This window comes from Harpia harpyja, chromosome 13 (genome assembly GCF_026419915.1).
Source record: "Harpia harpyja isolate bHarHar1 chromosome 13, bHarHar1 primary haplotype, whole genome shotgun sequence".
Taxonomy (NCBI): Eukaryota; Metazoa; Chordata; class Aves; order Accipitriformes; family Accipitridae; genus Harpia; species Harpia harpyja.
Genome location: NC_068952.1, coordinates 5,807,727 through 5,824,162, shown reverse-complemented (window position 1 = coordinate 5,824,162; position 16,436 = coordinate 5,807,727). Strand labels below are relative to the sequence as shown.

General features: G+C 37.2%; 1 protein-coding gene across 14 annotated transcripts in view; it reads right to left on the bottom strand.

Moving 5' to 3' along the window:
* The window catches only part of CDC42BPA (CDC42 binding protein kinase alpha), a 189,724-nt gene that overhangs the window by 170,807 nt on the left and 2,481 nt on the right, over positions 1 to 16,436 (bottom strand). The gene's annotated exons all lie outside the window — the stretch shown is intronic.

Genomic DNA, 16,436 nt, shown 5'->3' with positions numbered 1-16,436 from the left:
AACCAACCTCTGTAGCAGTCAGCCAGAGAATCAAATTCTCCATAGCATCATTCCATTCCCCCATAAAAAAAAAAATTTGCCTTTTCTGCAAACCACAACTTCATTCCCTACATTGACAGCTAACTTTGGCAGCTTACTCCCCAGCAAAATCTGAATGAATTTCCAGAGCCCTACTGTCCTATGGGATACCCAAAACAGGGGCGGGGCAGGGCAGGGAAAACACCACAATCATGCAGCTACAGATGAAGATAGGAGACACACAGATAGATTGTTAATTCTGTCAGTTTGTGTTTATACAACTTTATTTCTTTCAGTATTTCTACCACAGATACATACTAGCAACAAAACAAATTTTCAAAAACTTTTACTGTATTCTTAAGTCATTTAATAATCACTTAAATAACGTCAAAACTTTCACACAAAATCCACTTACGTAACATTCAAGATACATCTACTTGAAAATCACCTTCAAGCTGCTCCCAAATCCAATTTCTACCAGTCCTCTGAGGTGGACATTCCCAGGCCTGACACCTGGCAAAGCCCCTGGAAGGTGCATCGAACATCACTCCCTCTCTTCTCTGCAGTGTGCTTAAAATGCACCACATGTCAGGGGATCTACAGGGACTGGTTCCCTGCAGCTCCTACTTCCTGAATTCTGATGCTTCATATTCTATTCTCAAGTGCCCGCAAGTAGAGAAAAGTATAGAAAGGAACACCATTAACCTGCAAAGTAATTCCCAGAAAGACTCTCCCCATGGCCATTTGGAATGCATCTTACCTTTTCATTTGAGAATAAAGTACAATATGGACTATTTTGGCAAAAGCTATAAATGATACTCACATTTCCCTTCTTTCAAACTAGAAGGAATTCCCTGACCTTTAATGCAAAACCAGAATTAGCTCAAGCTTTTAAGCAGCCAAAATAGTTCATAGATGCAGAAAGAACATCATGTAAATTTCTTCATAACACCAACATTGTCACTCCTTACTTCATTCATACACCATTAGGATCTGGTGTTGTATTTCTGGGAAAGAGATAAATAAAAATCTCCTGACCACTCAACAAGGTACAGTTACACAATACATCTTCTTCAACTTCTTAAGCTAGCCTTGCTGCTGTTGTAGACACATTTCAACCCACAATCAGTTCACTGCCCTCAGGTGTGCAGATGTCAGACTGTGGAGCTCAGCTGTAAATCTTTATTACTGAAACAGCAACCAAGAGGCTGGGCAAAAAATGCTCAACATCCAGTGAGTGCAGAAGGATTCTACTTCCACAAGTGATTTCAAAATATCAGTTGATATAAAACAAAAAAGCAGTAACATAGTCATGAATTAGGCCTTGCATTTCCAAATAACAGGTAGGACTGGCTCCTGGTCATATTAGAGACTGCCTAAGATTAAGACATTTGCCAGGCAGCGGGCACACTTTCACATATAACACAAACTTGTCAAATTCAGGAGAAGGAGTATCCCAGGCCAAATGGCTCAAAGACAGTCCTTTTATACTGTTCAAGTCATACTCAATGCATAACACACTTGGAATAATTCTGAGAATTAGGTAAGCAAGATTTGGTCCTGCAGAGGCTTTGAGCTTCACATTTAGTTCACATCAAAACGCCAAGATTTAAGAATAAGGCATAACTCTCAGCAGACATGGAAAGGTGGTTCTGAACCACCATTTATTTGTTCTGGGCTTGTGCAGAGGCTAAGCACAGAGCAGTGCCCTGAACACAACCAGAAGGCCACTGCTCTGCAATACCACTGAAATGGTGATGGATCAAATTCTCTTTTCATGGTAAGGTTTCCTTCCTGAACTATCAGGCTTGAAAGAAAAAGGAAAGAAAAATTATCGCATTGACTTTTCTTGTGTTTGTCTTTCTCTTAACACTGTGAACAACATAAAAAAGAAAAATATTAATGGATTACTTCAAGCATTTAAGTTTTGAATCCTAACTACTCTTCTCAGCTAATAAACCCCCAAATGATGCACAGTATGCAATTAATGAAGTCACAAGAGAGAAACATGCCTCTTCTTTTCCAGTGCAACCATCTGCAGCAACATTTTTCAGGAATTAAATCAACCCACAGGAAAAGTATTATCATGCTTGGTGCAGAAAAGTACCTTAAAACAAAGATTATTTTGACTGCGCTAACAATGCCTAGAAGATTCTTGAGCATGGCCATTCAGTCTCAGCTACCAGTTAAAGGCACAAGAAGCAAAAGGGGAAAAGCATTCAACGGGATGACTAAATGAATTACTCTCCGTTTAATCGGCAGCTCACCTACTACAGTACGGAGCTCATAAAACGGAAGGGACTTACTATACAAATATTACATAAAAGAAAGCATCCCCTGTTGCATGGAATTGAGAAGAGAAGGGGGAAAGGACCAAAGAATCTCCAGGAGAACATTAAGTTCTTCTGTGCAAGTTGGGATTTAGCTCAAGAAATCAGAGAGTAACTGGCTCTATACCCCTCCTTAATATAACTCAGAGAAACAGACACATTCATCAGCAGAAAATACAAAGAATAAAAAACATTCACCAGGAGATGGGATAACTGCATTATTTACAAGCAGGGAAACCACAAATGGGCTATTGAAGCTCTCCAAAACAAATACTGATGCAGGATCTGGTTTTGCACTAGCTTGGACTTCATTCAGATGTTACTGTTACATACCAAAGGAAAAAAAAAAAAAATTTAAACCCACTACTGTTCTGACTGCCTTTGATTTTACGTAGGTGTGAATGACTATCCAGTACTTCAGATGTCATGTGGTCAGGCTGAAGTCTAAAAATTTGTTAAAGCTTTTTTTCAAGAAAGCTCACTTTAAACAGTCAAATTCATTAAAAGTTACTCTTCTCTATTCATCTGCTAATGAAGCCAAGACTGGACTAAAATCTCAAATTCCACTCTCCACGGACTAGCAAGAAAACAAATTCATTTTAGTAAGCCTATTACCTCAGAGCACCAATTCATTCATGACCTTCCACACCTGACTGTAAAAGAAAGAATAGCAAGCAAGTTTCTAAAGTCCTGCTATACCAAATCAAGAATGAGATCCCTAAAACACTGTCATTTTACAAATATTAGATGTGCAACAGTAGAGCAGAGGAATAGCTATTCCTTCCCCACATTCGAAAAGTATGCACAAGGGCTGGCTATGGCAGTAGGCCATGGAAGGCAAATTCCAACCCTTGCCATACTTTCACTGAAGAACTTGGAGAAACTCAATGCCTGCTCCGATTCCTCTATTCCAGGTATATCATAAATAACTACCTTGGGACACTTCAAGAACTTTTGCCATTTGAATCTGGCAGAGCAAAAAGACAAGTTACAGTGATTTGTACAAAATGTTTCTGCACAAACAAAACACAAAGTAAATGCAAATTATGAGACAGTGAAATCACTCAGGAATATCCTTATTAAACAAACTCCCCTATAAATAATGAGAACTTCTGATGCAAAACATTATATATTACATAAATTACACTGTGCCTGGAAGATAGCTGCTATATGTGAAGTAATATCTCATGAATAGTTCTTGAATTTTTCTTTTGCAGTACCATTTATAAAAAAGAGAAATTCAGCATTTTTCTTCTGGCATGTCATGACTAAGTTGCTGTAAAAACAGACTGACCAACCAACCGACCTCAGGGCACCCTACAGAACATGTTCAAAAGTCCTTAAGCACAAAACACCGAAACAAAATTAGCTAAAAATGTAGAGCATCCATTCTTAATGGAAAGTTGAGTTTTACTTAGCACAGTTGCCTTAAAATCAATTCCTTGCAGGGCAGTTCAGAGCCCAGTGGGAACAGGCAGGAAGCAGATACTCAGGAGGACCAGGCAGAAAAAAAGGAGGGATGGAGGAATAGGGAGGGGGAATTTCCTGATCCACAGAAGTAACCGTACTGTGAAATTGCCTACCTATGCTGTCTTTTTTACCTCAACTGATGACTAAATACAAGGTTATTAAAGGACTTGCCTCAACCTTCAGTTAAAACTTTTTTGAGCAATACCTATGAACATACAGCTCTCCAGGAGATAATTTCCAATGTTAGCTGGAGATTATAATCAAGAGTTTCTGGTTATCTCTCTTGTCATCATATATGACTTCCTGGAAGCATACAAAGTTTCATGGGAAAAGTTTCTAGTGCAGCAATGTTGTATACAAATTCCTTTTCTCCTCTCTGAACTGAATTTTGCAGCCTAACAGTTACTTGCTCCAACACCACCGACAAGTCTTCCTCAAAGTCCACTCAAGTTAAGCAAACCCTACAGACAGCAGGAATTACTGCCCACCTATTTCATAAACAGTAAGTATGAGACAAGATTTAAATGTACGCATTACATTTTATATGAGATATTTAGACACTCTGGGAAACTTTTCTGAAATACCATTGGTATGCATGTACTTCGTGGGGCTGCAGGGAAGTTTTTTAAAAGGTGAGGTACAAACTGCTGTATGAGTTAAAAGAAGCTTAATTTTTACGGAGGGCCAAGTTCAACATACATAAACAGTTGCTCAAAACACAATTCTGGCAAGCATCCACCTGACCACTGCAGAAAAGAGCACTTCCCTTATGAGAAATAAAACAATTGCTCTGAATTGTACAATGCTAAAGTTACAGGGAAGGGAGGAAAGAGGACATCGCAGCAAAAAGATCACACAAATGAGATCCCAAGCTTTCTCGAGTAACGACACCAAGAAAAAGAGTACCCAAACAGTACGCTGAAAATTTACACAAATAAATAAAGCACTTAAACACACAGAAGTTACAAGCCACCCACACCTTCAGGAATTTCTACAGCAAACATTTCAAAAACTTTGGAAAAAGAAAAAAAAAAAATTGGAACGAACATACACATAAACCTGGATCTTAGAAACTGTTTTTCCACTGAATTTTTGAATGGCCTTCAACAAATCACAGCTCTGCCTCCATTTCTTTGCAGAGATATTTAAGATGCTAATAACCACCCAGTTTTCTCAAACAGATTTTCAAGGTAATATACGCAAGTGCACAGTATCATTGTAAATGACTTTCTCACTAGGAATCATACTACTGAAAGAAAAAAAAAAACAAAACATTTACAACCCTCCCAGTTTGGAAACAAACATATGTTTTTAAAGTATACTTTAAAAAATTAAAGCAAAATATAGAAAATATTCTCTCTGGACATCCAGAGAAACCTACAGTACCTGAACTCTAGTTTTAAATACTTAACCAGTTAATGCCCTCAAGTAAGTGGCTTGGCTTTCTTTAAAAGCTCAGCAGCAAATATGAACTGCTTTAATACTGCATGGGTATCAGTGAATTAATGTCACACTTCTGTCCATTAAATGAGAGCAGAATTTGGATTACAAATGCTTTCTCCTTCCTACCAGACAGACATCACAGTTTTGGCTCACAGCTGTTAAGTCAATGCCTACCACCTAAAGTCTGTATAGGTTTATTAAAGAAAAAGTCTTTTCCGATACATATTCTATATCTATGTATACACAGAGTCTTCTATATACAGCATCTGAATTTCTATTTATTAATTTTATACATACTCATCTTGAAAGACAGTCCTCCTTCCTAAAGATCCACTGATGAATCCATTCCCATTCAGATGTCTAAACTTTCTGAAGTCTTGACACACCACCTATGGCTGGCAGATGTGCCTTTCTCTGGAAAGCCTGTTTTTCTCTCAAAGAGAAAAAAGCAGCAAGGAAAAATAGCACCCAAGTCCTCAAGTGCCAGGCATAGAAGAATATAGTATGAGACTGACACTAAGGCAGAGAGAAAGAAGGAAATCTGGGTTTATTCATTGAGTCCTAAGTTGAAACTGAGAGGTTCAAAATGTCTGCAAGTAGCACACTTAACAGACTTTAAATATTTCTGTCTTACTTGAATACTCTAAGCGAGAAAGGACATCAGGTATTACACAACGCAGAAGAGCTACGTTGCTTTTATAAACACATACAAAGGACCCCAAACCCCTCTAATAAGTGTTTATGCCTAACTCAAACGTGCAGTTTGACATGCCTGACCTGGCTTCTCTTGAAGCTAATGAAAGTTCTACACAAGCTTTTAAGGGGATGGCGGTGGGGGTGTTACTGAAAACAATGATCGGCATACCAAGAAGAAATCCTTGTAGCTTTGCCAGAATTACTTCACTTACCATCTTCCATCTCCTGCAAGTTTCCTCTGCCACTTCCCATAGGAAATGGTTTTGTACCCCTGGTGCTAGAACAGTGCTACGAATGACCTTCGCACCCTGTCACTGTAAGAGCATATGATTTCACATGCTGAGGTAGGGGGCAAATACAGAAAAAACTGGAAAAGGTGCGCCTGAGAGAAACTGAAAACCTAAAGTAATAGCAAAAACAAATGGTAGCCTAACATTAGCAAGAGTGCCATGAAAATATATCAGTCGCCAAGTTTTCTTTATTACTTCAGAATCAGTGGGATAACATCCAAACTGTTTTATTTTACTAAAGAAAATACTTGCCCCAAACAAGTGAATTAATTTGATCTAGCCAGATCTGACAAGTAACTTATCAGAGAAAATGGTTTTCTTAAACTGGAAAACAAAAAAAGAAAAAAGAAACAAAAAATAAAAGGAAATCCCCAAAAGATGAACCCTTCTCTGAAGTGAAAGTGAAGACAAAAACCTGTTGTTCTTTTAGAGACAGAATAATATTTGCTTAACTCCTAGGTTTTAAAATGTAAAATTTAATTTTGCTGAACACAAGCAGTTATCACTAAGAACTGTCAATTAACGTTCTACTTCTTAATTAAGGTGGGTGGGGGAAAAAAAAAATCACAAGATCACATGGAACAACATTAGACAAGTTTTGAATAATCATATGCCAGTTTGATGTCATCGAAAGATTTTAGTGCCACAAATTCAGCATGGTTTAGAACTGAATGTATAGAGGCTTTAGAAACAGTCAATGCGCAGCAACAGATCATGTAGATTTTGAGGTGTTTAAGAAGCTTTTGTAACTATAACTATGATCATATACGTGGTTAAATATATTTACTGACAACAAACTCCATGACCAAGATAAAGCAAAAAATCTTGAGACTGGATTGTTCCCTTATGAAGAAAACTTAATGGTGAAATTAAAGCAATTTAAGTATAATGTAAAGAATTTCTTGGAAGAGATTCCCTTCTGTTGGTAGTGCCAAGGATCAGAAGTTGAATGTAATATTGTTAGTAAATAATCCTAATTCCATTAAATAATCTTAGTTTTGGAGAAACGGAATGTAAAAATTCAAGAGTGCAGCTAGACAGCAGATCAGCCACTCCTTGCCCCCACCACACCCTTTTTTTCCCCCAGACAGTTAAAGCACTAGGCTACTACTGATAAAAATCAGATGACATCTCTGCTAAATCACCCAGGAAGAGACTTTTCAGGTGTTAACATAAGCTCAGGCAGCATATACTCAACAGCATATTTGTACAGATGTTCACTGAAGTAGCTAAGAAACTGTCACTAGAAGCAACTGGTTCCCACATCACCTTCTCTCAAGTCAAAGTGTTACTCGAGGATCGAGTTAACCAAGAAATACCAAATTAACGAAATAATACACACCAGCTGTGGTAATATGCATCATATACCATTTTCTCTTAGTAACCTTAACTCTAAATAGAGTTTGCTTTTTGAGAGCCTGGATTATTATCAGTGGAGACATTAAGTCATTACTTACTTTCAGAAAAATAGATAACAGAGTATAAAGAAAACAAAAAAGCCAGCCTGCCAAATACTTAGATCCAGAAAAACCAATTTGCCTCAGTCTATTTCAAGAGTTAAATTATGACTTTTGCAAAGATACAGAAGTTTAGAAATACATCTTTCGTTAGCCACAAGTGGTTGCTAGCTATGAAGGTAAAAATAGTCAATATTGGGGGTGGAGTGTCACAGTAAAATAAAGTGTCTTAGGACAGAAACAGCACAGCTAAATGATAATGATTTTCTCTGCAAATTTCTATTTGCGTAGGAAGCAACTTCTATAATTTCCCTGTAATTTATCAGATCACACACAGCAAAAACAAGTCTCTTTTGTGTCAGTCCCTACCAAAATTATAAAAGGTCCTTTTAAATTATCACAAAATAGAACAACGTCAAGTGTTTTCTAAAAGTTGGGGGAAATAGAACAAAACTATTCCAAGTGTGTTAATATAAGAATCCTTGTCTTTCAGTTACAAAATGTACAGGGAAAACTGTTTAAAGACAATGCCAAATACCAAATGCCAAATACCACAAAACACACAAATACACCAACACTTTCTTTTTCCAAGGAACTGCCATCATCAAAATCAGACAGCTATTTTGAAGACCCCTATTCATGATTAGAAATTTTCTCATTGCAAGAAGAAAAGTTTCGGTAACCACTACAGAAACAAAAAGGCTCACTGAATTTCTATACCAAATATCTATCAGAAAAAGCTGGTAACATCAAAATTTGGTTCAAAATTGTAGCTTCCTTGTATGTTAGAAGGAACCTGAGAGGCAGCCTCTAAACTTGGAGCACAAGAGCTACAGTAGGCGAAGCCACTGAAGTCTGGGCTGTCACAGACCTAGCCCCCTCCTTTTGTACAAACACCAGTACAAATCTCTTCACACAACCTGATCAACAGATTTCAACACATTTTTGCAGGGTTAGTTTTTGACTGGATTACGTCCCTCTGCCCACGTAAGCACCAGCAAAACAAGAGATCAGTGGATTTAGCCAGCCTTAGCACACCATCAAGTCTGCTCCCACCCAAGATAAAACCAGTGAGTTACAATTAAAATACCAACTTCTATTTCCTCCTCCTCTTGTTACTATGTGTCCTGCAAAACATTCACACAACACAGTGCTTTATTTACAAAAGGCAGCGTGGTAAAGGTGAAAGAGCTTTAATGAGCAAGAGCAGGAAATACCTTGGGACTATGGTATCCTCACAGCACAAATGACATTTTCTTAAACCACTTTGCAGTCGTATAACAAAAGTCGTTGCCACCCTTCCTACAACTTCTTTCTTTTAGTTTTAGGTATTAAAATGATAAAGCTATACTCTCACTTAAGTCTCTTTGTATTTAGACACCAGGAGTAAAATGGATCACAACTTCTAACTCACAGCCAGAACAAACAGCCCAAGGCCCCAGCTCTACAAGAGCTTACAAGTAGAAATGATTCATGTTAGTAAATCAATTGATACGTACTGGATTTAATAAGAAATATACAGGGTGTTTACAGAAAATGCTGTGTGTATGCACCTGTAGGTAAAGCTTGTTTGTATTTCTCACACAGGTGCCAAATTTTCTTTACCATTTTCCACACACAATCTCTATATTATGAACCTGACCAACAAAACCACAAAAGCTGGAGGATGACTGGGGAGAAACAAAGAAAAAACCCAATCCAAATCCAGAAACCAAGATTTTGGCCATGGAAAGATCAGACGGACACACAGATATCCACTTATTAGAAAGACAAACTGAGAGCTTGTTTGGATGAAGGGCAACAGAATGGAAGTGGGGAAGAAGAGGAGGCCTCAGCTTAGAGAAAATAAGTACGTTAAAGCTTTGCTTTGGAATAACATTACCCGTCAAAAACACACAGAAAGGAAAGGAGGAAGAACTCAGCAATGGAGACCTGGGAGCGCTTCACCGCAGATGAGAACACCTCACAAGCAGGACAGTCACACAAGCCTAAAATAAGGCAGGATTTTAAGATGAAAAGGATGAAACAACGGCAACAGTGAGAGGGAAAACTTTAAATAAATAAATAAAAGAAAATCACTTCACACAGAAAAACTGCTCATGTACCCTCCACTCTGAGACCGAAGTACTTCCACGCTCCCAAGCTAAGAGAACAGAGTCCTCCTCCAAGCCCAGACTTCTGAGACTGAAAAGAAACTGGAAAAAAGAACAACAAAGCGTTGCTGGCCTAATCCCACAATGTTTAAAGGAAATGTAATTACTGTTATTAACATCTACAAATGCTTTTCCCCTCCCCTTTGGAATGCCCCTCTAAACTCACCTAGACTTTCTACAAAAAGAATTACCATACATTTCTACTAAATTGCTGAACAAAATATACTTAAAAGGTTGGGGTTTTTTTCCTCAAAATGGCCTACAAAATATTGCAGTTCATAATATCTACAAGTATCATAATATCTCCAGATCAAAAACTTTTCAAAAAGATGCAGAGAGAAGGTGCACTAAGAAGCTGATTGCTAAGAATAAAAGAAACCTACAATATTGTGTAACAAAACTAATTTAAATCAAACTGGAAGTCTGGATACGGATAAGGAAGAATTATGAAACACAAAGTCTTTGGAGTCTGGATACAGCTCATGTAGATTTTATCCATGGTGACCGCTAGTAAACCTAATTAGGCTGTATTACTAGAAATAAAGCAAACTGACCCGTCTGAATAGAAGATTTTTGCAGTTATTATTAAGCCTAATGTCATGTTTAAACTATTTGAAATAAAAATCTTGTAGTTAACAAAAGATTGCACATGACTGACCTAAATCACTTGCATTTTTTGAAGATTTTAGTCCACATTAGTGGCATTCCCAAGCTTAATGAGGATTTTAGAAAAATAATGTGTTGAAGTAAGTTAGACCAGAGTAGAACAAAATATTCTAGTTGTTCAGCCAGAAAAAGAAAATCAAATTAAACAAGTACAAATGTTTATGGAAGGAATGCCTGCTTTGCCAAAAGATAAAACTTAAGAGTCTAAGAGTTGCCCTTTCCTTTTAATTCTGTCTCAGCTATCCACTGTACCTTTTTTAGCCAGGTTTTACAGCTTGGTAACAGGATCTAATTGCTTCTGGAAGTTTTCTGTGCAAATGGAGATCGTAATTTTTTTACGGTATAAAAGTAATTAGGGATGCTATGAATGGGTTAATATTTTGCAAAGACACATCCAGGATAATTTACAGCATCCACTTTCAGAAAACAACACAGGAAAAATAATTTCCAGAATAGTAGCCTGCATCCACTTTGTGTCTGGAAATTCTGTATTTGCAATTTATTTGCAATAAGTTTCGACTATCCAGCCGCAGGTATGACTCAAAAGTGAAATTACTTTTATTTGCTGCTGCTATTCAGAATTCAAGCACTGATCTATGAGCTTAAAAAGAAAGGTAGCTTCTCTCGACCTTTGTAAAAAAAGAAGTGTGTATATATATATATATAAAACAAAGTATTAAACTATATTGGGCCAAATAAGCTCATTGTTCTTACAGCATAATATCCTTCTTTCAGTCAACTGTGAACTAGTAATATGCTACAGGTTTAAAAGAGTATGTCAGTAAAGTTCAGGAGAGAAGGGCCAAAAGACAAGGAATGAGTTTAATCAGGTACACACATGCAGTGTCATACGCTACACAGAGGTTAAGAATTCAAAAGTACCTTCAGCAGTACATTTTACAGTTATGATCATCCCACAGATAAACTACTGGATTAACCCTTTAATATGAAATGTCTTAGCAACAGGGAATTTGTGTTGTCATGAGGTTTATAATGCCCACTGAGCAGACTAACTCAAATAATTGTATTTCTCCATTTGTCCCCATTAGACCAAAGCATGCTAGGCATTTCTGTACAGAATAAAGGCATTCCTAAAATTCCTGAAAATGAAGTATTAGTTAGCTTTCTATCTAAGCAAGCCGTACTCCTTTGCAATAAAAAGGACATCACTGACAGAAGTCAGTCAACCTAAATACACAAGCCCCAAAGCCTGTCAGGCAGCCTCTGAATACCTCCAAACTTCCCCAGCCCAAACCAACAAAAACAACCACAAAGACCATCCATAAAAACCTTAATTTTCAGTAAAAACAGGTTTAAAAAACTTGATGTACTGTAAATGTGTTAAGAAAAAAACGTGTTACAATGGGTTAATGCCTCACTCTACTGGAAACTGGCTTTAACCCTAATGCAAAACAAGTAGAATTAACTGGATGGTCTCACAGTTCATTTGATCTCATCAGAACTGTTGATTAACTTACAGTAATTAGTTTCCTCTGTTCAAGACAAGGATCAAAACTGAAATAAATGTGGGAGAGATCACTATTCAAAAGGTATAGATGTTAAACACAGAGCTACCTAACAGAAAGGTCACAGGCAACCGTTCTCCTACATATTTTCCTGCAATTTTTTTTTCTTCTTTTTCAAGTAATTTGGTATAAAACTGCATCTCTATAAAAGCTGTTTACATAATATTCTGAAACATGAAGATTTGAAGGTCATTTCTATTTGACAGCATTGAAGAACCTCCTTCTCTCACCCTAATCAATAAAAAGCATTTAATTGTTAGCTGCAGCTATGTAACAGAAACAACAGTTGACATAAATAAGCAGTAAAGTGTTATCGTAAACAATGACAGAAATTTGCACATCAAGAATGGTGCAATGACTGCTACATAGATGAATTCCCGTACCTCCATATACCTCAGCTGCAGGCCATGGAATGACTCACATTCAAAATCAGACATATGCTTAAGCACATTAACTGGGCTTGACAAGCAGGATGTTTGCTCTTTCCCAAAAATAATTTAATAACTGTTGTCGCTCATGTTAGCCAGAACAAGAGGTATTCCCAGTTTTATGAGTATAACAAGAAAAAAAAAATTGTCATTCCTAAAATGTAATTTTTTTTTGAAAAATTTATTTCTAATGGGTTAGCTAGTACTAAGGTTAGATAGTACTAAGCACCAAATTCTAGTTTAAAAAAAAAAGCAACACTTAACAGAAGTTGTGGCATGTCTTTTACTGCTGTCTCTGCAAAGAATAGGACCTAAATGAAGGAGGTTTTTTTAAGTCTGTTTTAAAAACAAAATACAAGCAACTCATAGCTGAAAATGCCTGTGATTTCTTTCATGACCTACATACAGATGAGTAACACAGAAGAGGTGCAGAAGTCTAGAGACAAGATTTTGTTTTCTTCTGTGACTAATATTTAAAAACAAACCTACCTAAAAAATGGGCGCACCATTTTTTAAGAAAAAACGAGAGAGAGAGACCACCAGAAAGAAAACAGACAACCTCTTCTGTCTTGAAAAAATGGTTTTATGATGATAGAACCATTTCTAATGGCCAGAAGAGATGCTGCACATCTGAACGACAGAAGTATGAGACCAATGATCACAGTCTAGTCTATGACCATATCAGCACTGCATGAACACCTCAGCAATTCAGTTCTGCTAGAGGTGAAATGAGAACAATTTAATCCATTTTCCAAAGCTGCCTTTCTTAGGAAAAACAAAAAAACAAACACACAACATAAAAACCACCAAAGGACAGTTTACATTTTTCCTACAAAAGAGTGGATTCAACCAAGTCATTGACCTAGCCATGCTATTGGTAGTGCCCTCCATCTTCCCTCCCTTATATCTCCACACATTTTGAAGTTTATTCTAGTTTTCTTTCAATGCACCCTAAATAACATTGTTCTAGTTTCTTTTTAAAACCAATTCAAATCAGTGCCATTGTAAAGGAAGTTTTCCCAGAACAAAAACACCTCTAAAAGCTTTTTTCTATCACGATATTCTTCTTTCAAATTCAGCTTATCAGCCTTCATTACCTCCCTCACAGCCTTGAGTCATTGTGGCACCTCATACACATGTAGAAAAGAAAAAGCAAAATGCTTGGAATTCTGAATAGCTTTCCCTGGTAAGCTCTGGTCAATTCTTATAATCAGACAATCCCTTTTCTAAATCACAAATACAACTATCAGTAGAGATGAAAATGAAAACTAGAATCACATACATAGAACAAGCCAAATCTAAATGTTCCGTTTCCTTCCCATCATCTCAAAATGTGCCCCGATTTAACCCTCAGAACTCAAATACAACAGTTGTTTACAGGTTTTTGCATATAAAATACACATGTAAAATAAACAACAAAATCAAATCATTTATTTATGTCACAAAACTAATAATGTATAGAAACAGGGAAAGTAATTACGTTTTCACTTTAAGCCAAAAAAAGGATTTTAGAAGTAATGCAGATTCTAAATCACAAAAATAATTAACCTTACACTTCAAAACAGCTTAATGCCATTTCAAGCACCTAAAAAAGACTGAAAACCTACAAAAATGTAAAACCTAACTTCACATTGCAGAGACCTTACTTTCTCCACTTGCTGTGTTAAACTTGTAACATCAAACAAAAACATGAAGAATCAGTTCAGATGCTCAACTGTTTCACCCTGCCTCGTATTTTAATAAATTATAGATCTAGATAACAAGTTAATAAAACAGTCCTAAAAGATGCAGGACTAGAACATGAAGCTTCTTAGTTCTCCTAAATATAGCAGCAGTCACACGGCTATCACTAAGACCACATTAGTTTTTCCATGCTAGAAGACCTCCTAAACCTTCCCCCCCCAAAAATTTAGATTTTGCTATAAATATTCAATCTTACATGAAATATAGCACATAACATCTCAGACCTAGAACAGCTTAAATAAAAATACACATCCACATACACCCCCCACAAAAAAACACACCCCAAAACCAAACAGTAGCACCTCAAAACCGCACCACTGAAAAGCAAGAAAAAATTATTTGCTGTTGTGCTCAACAGGAGTCTGTGATCACCAAACAGCTATTTATTAGCCCTTTCTTAAAAATAACTAACCATATAAATAAATCTTATTTGCTTCTAGAAAGAATAATTTTAACAAGCAGTTTAAGCTCAAGATGATGAACAGTTCTCAGGAGTAAATTTCTACTTTGCAATTTGTAAATGCATAAACATACCATTCCAAGACCAGTTCCAAAAAATTCAGATCACACTCTTCATAGTAATAAAGCAAATTTGTGGATGGTTGGCATAAACCCACAAAACATCTTTCCAAGAGAGCAGCCAACTGACATCCACCAGTAGACATACCATGCACCAAGTTTTATTTCACTGATGGGAAAAATAAATTAATATGCACTATTTTATATGGTACATTCAAAACTAAAAGTACTTCACATACAGCAGCTTTCCAAACTCCCTGGTGTAAAATTGGTGGTATTTTCCCTACTGTTCAAACAGGGAAGCTGAAAAAAAACTGAGCTGAAAGCACTTCAACATTGAGTCACTGACAGAGGCAGGGGCAGAGCCTACGATTTCTGGATGCCAGCCTTCCACTTCTGCGACTACTCGGCACGTCTCCGACTTTAAAACCACACACAACCTCTTTCTGATCAACCATCTGCACCGTTTCCCCTTTTGGGGAGACAGATATGCGAGGTCACAATTATATCAAAGAACCGGGTACCCTTAGCAACTTCACTGCACCCGAGTGCTGGAGGGTACACTACCTCTGTAAGAACCTCACTTTGCCAACCCCCCCGATCTCAAGAGAAATGCCAGAGACCGCTAGTTTCACTAGGAGGTCTGGCTTTCAGAAGAGACAACTCATGTGAGTGTTTGCAGGATAAAGACATCATTCACAGAGACACTTCCAATGGCAGGTACTAGAAACCATTGCTCTTGCATTTCACCTCACAAACCCTCTTGAAAAAACTCCCAGGGTAGAAGTCCAGATAGCAGAGCTGGGAGCAGACAGAGGACTTGGGCAACTTAGCCCTGAAAATGGGAGGAACTGGTCTCATCTGAAGCTCAAGAGTCCTGCTAAGGCACAGTTGGATCATGAGAGTGGAAAAGTAGCCGGAAAAATAGGCCAGCGAGAAACCTTATTCCAACCTTTCCAAAACAGTGTATTATTTCCATCAGCAGCCTGTAAAGTTTATTACAGAAATCTTCGGGTACTGTCAGAGCCTTGTAATGATGCATTTATCCATCAACCAACTACCACTGAATGCACCAGCACCCAATATGATGGGTCCCAAACATACCGTTACTCTGATTATATTGATATGGTTAACTTTCATTATTATTATTATTATTTACAGTGTATCAGCTGGCTAGATCCGCTGCAGACTACACTAAGTTCCAGCATACAAAAAACACTTGGAGCCACCATATTTTCTCAGTCTTTCACAGCTTCTGTATGCCAGTGACAGTTTTAGAGGATTCTTCAGACGACTTTTAATTACTATTTCCTCCTTAGCTAGAACACATTAATTACAGCCTGTTCCTCCAGATAATAAGAAAACAAAGACCAGTGCAATATGAACAGTACAAGAAACTTAATTACCGAGTCAGATGTCCTTTAGATGTCAGTATGACTACAGTGAGGAGCAGGAAAATAAAATACATATCAGCCTCAAGTTGTTAGATCAGTTATCAAAACAATGTCTTTCCTCACTGACTTCATAATGAAGAGCTCAACCAGCTAATTAATCAAATGCCTGTTATGTGTTTCGAAAATGAGCTTTTTTTTAATACAGGAGGCCTGCTGATGTATTTATTACAAAGCAAATGTGGTAAATGGTTCTGCATGTAAATGCAGAAGTGCAGCATGACTTTGAAGTTTGAAGGTCAGATA